The sequence below is a fragment of the Ananas comosus genome, linkage group 24 (assembly GCF_001540865.1).
Source record: "Ananas comosus cultivar F153 linkage group 24, ASM154086v1, whole genome shotgun sequence".
Lineage (NCBI taxonomy): Eukaryota > Viridiplantae > Streptophyta > Magnoliopsida > Poales > Bromeliaceae > Ananas > Ananas comosus.
Window position 1 is genome coordinate 3427610 of NC_033644.1, and position 3087 is coordinate 3430696.

The 3087-nt window shown below is 42.3% G+C and overlaps 1 long non-coding RNA gene across 1 annotated transcript; it reads left to right on the forward strand.

Annotated features, from left to right (window-relative positions):
• On the forward strand, positions 1917-2577 carry LOC109728853. Its single transcript, XR_002221140.1, has 4 exons — positions 1917-2044; positions 2141-2198; positions 2280-2391; positions 2474-2577. It is a non-coding gene; the product is annotated as an uncharacterized LOC109728853 (long non-coding RNA).

Genomic DNA, 3087 nt, shown 5'->3' on the forward strand with positions numbered 1-3087 from the left:
CTCGTTTGACCTCCGTTTCTTTTCAAATCGAACCGAGACTCTCCAAACATGTTTTCAAACATGTTTTCATCATCTTTTCATCCACGCTAATGCCGGATTTAGTCAACGGTCCAACATAGCCTTCCGGGTTCCGTTTTCGCGCCCTATGCGCACCGAAGCACCCGAATGCTTCCGAACTTCGCCGGAATGATTCCAATGGCTTTCTAAGCTAACATACATCGTAACTTCATAAATTAGAAGTTCGGTATATTACAAAAGTGTTCGTAGAGACTGATTCCTTCAAATCAGGGTAGCATAGAATGAAATTCAGAAGCTACGGAATGATATGATTTTACTTGTTGAGGATTGTTGGAACTTATCTCCCTCCGTTAGGGTAAATAGAAGAATATGTCTCCAAGTTTCGCGGACGAAACTTTTGTTAACGGGAGGAGATTGTAATATATGGTATCTTGGAGTTGCGATGTCAACTTTGATTCCCTAGATCAAAGTGAGGATGGAGCTAGTTGGACATCCTTCCCGAGTGATTTTGGACGCGTGAGAATGAATTCTGGAGATAAATAAGTGTTTCGGCGCAAATTGGGCGCGAAACGAAATGTAAAGAAAATTGTCAGATTCCGACGCTAACTTTAATTAAGAGAATTAAAGTGAGCAAAGTAATATAAAATGGTGTGAGATACCATTTGATTGGACTTAAGGGTGTAAGATATAAGTCTGGAATGACTCGTGTTGGAATCGGAGCGAAAACAGAAGAATTGGAATTTTCTGTAAAGAATGGGACTGAGAAATTAGCAGAAAATGCACAGTGTCAGAAAATTATGAAAATTGGAGGATATGTCAGGAATATGTTCATGAGGCTAGATTTGAAGTTTCAGATTATTCGGACACCCGTAGAGAGAGAAATTGAGTCCGAAAGCTATCCGATCAAGATTGCAGTTCGGTACAGTTCGCAGTGACTAAATGGGGTCGGAACTGAAATGTTAAAATTTCTTTGGATCTGTTAAATAAAACCGAACATGCCTGTCAAATTTGAGCTCAAATGGACTTTTAGAAGAGCCTGCGAAAGGTATCTAATCCGTGCGACTAAACGAAATTAAGTCGAGGGGCAACTTGGTAATTACACATGGCTGAGTGGATTTCCACTAAACCTGCCAGCCAGGAGCCCTCAGCCATCCTTATCCCCCTCTGGTTCCATACGTAGAGAGAGAGAGAAGGAGAAAAGAAGGAGGAAGGGAAGAAGAAGAGAAAGGAGAAAGAGAAGAAGAAAAAGAAAAAAAAAAAAAAGGTAAAATTTATATCCCTCCCTCTCACCCCTCTCTCTCTGCTACTAGTAGTAGCAGCAGCTTGGCAGCAGGAGTAGCACCAGCAGCAGCTCTTGCTGCTGCTGCAAGCTAGGGCAATCAGCAGCAGCAGCAACCCTTGAGCTGCAAGCTAGAGCAATCAGCAGCAGCAGCAGCCCTTGCTGCTGCTGTGAGCAGGAACAGCAGCAGCAGCAGTAGCATGAGTAGCAGCAGCTGCTGCCAGCAGCAGCAGCAGCAGCCTGCGCCAGCAGCAGCAGCAGCAGTGGCACCAATATTAGCAACAGTAGCAGCAGCAGCTTAGCAGTGGCAGCAGTGGCAGCTGCTGTCAGCAGCAGCAGCAGTGGCAGCTGCAGCAGCAGCAGCGCAATCAGCAGCAGCAGCTGCAGCTAGTAGCAGCAGCAGGAAAGAAAAGAAAAGAAAGAAAGGAAGAAAAGAAAGAATACGAATGAAAAATGAGGAAAAGGGAGAAATGGAAAGAAAAGTTCGAAACTAAGTTGAATTGTATAGAAAACGGGTTAGATGGAAAACTGACCCCGGTAATGCACTTTTGCAGGATTGAAGTCCTGACGTGAAATTGACCGCGTACAAACCAAATTGAGGGTAAAACAAACTCGTTCGCGAAGTCGGTTCGGCAATCCGACGAACCTACGCAAAGATATCGCCGAAAAGACGTTTTCGGCATCAATTGGCACGAGCGCGGGTCGCGGTTCTCGGGAAAGTACGGAAAGTGGATTTCTCGCGTTCAGGTATCAGATGAAGGTAAGTTGAGTTCATATCTAAATATAATTGAGTTGACTATCTTAAAGAAGAGTTAGATGCTGAAATTCTTGCTGTTGATGCAGCCGAAATACAAGTGTGGACTGATTGTGCAGTGAGCAAGCAGTTTAGCATCTGATTAAGGTAATCTTGTTCTAATACTTGATTAGGATCAAGTAGATTGCTTTAGAGAGGATACTTACCTGAACATTATACTGTTAGTAGTGGCCGAAATGATGAGGAGGGCCATTTGAAGCTGTGAACTAGTTGATCCAGCATCTAATGAAGAAGAGGATCAGTTGATGCAGTGAACAAGTTTATTCAACATCAACTTACAGTAAGTCCATTTCAGATTGGATTATAGCTAAGTTGGTCACTTTAGAATGGATCCATTTAAGAATTAGTTGCTGAAAATCCAGAGTTGAAGCTGAAGTTGCAATCCTTGTGGAACTTGGTGAATTGCTGAAGCAGGGAGCCAGAAATCAGCAAAGGAAATCTGAATTTGAGGTAATCGATGTAAACTTCAGCTAAGAACTAATTACAGCTATACAAAGATTAAGTTGAAAGGATTAGAATGCTGAAATTTCAGAATTGGTGCAGCTTTGCTGTCCAAACTGTGAAGTTGGTTGAAGTTGATCCTTCGAGTGAGTTCTTGATGCATTAGCTGAAGCTTTTGCAATTGTGAGCTGAAAAGAAGCCTGAAGGAGAGCTTCAAATTAAGATATGATGTGTGGAATTAAAGCTGAAAATGAGCACCTGAATTGGTGCTGAATTTGTGATGCTCCAATGCAGAATTTCAGCATTGGAGACTATTAATGTTGAGGCTGAGAAGGCACCAATTCAGCAATAAATCGAGATAAGCATGATTCAAGTTGAACTGAGGTTCAATTAATTGTAACAGAGGTATGTTACTTAGGGATTTTATGATGAATTGAGCTAAGATAAGCCTAAAGCTGCATTGCTCAGCTTCTAGTTGAGTACTATAAACCTGGCTGGTGCCTTGTATCTATGTTCATACCTAGAGAGGATTAGT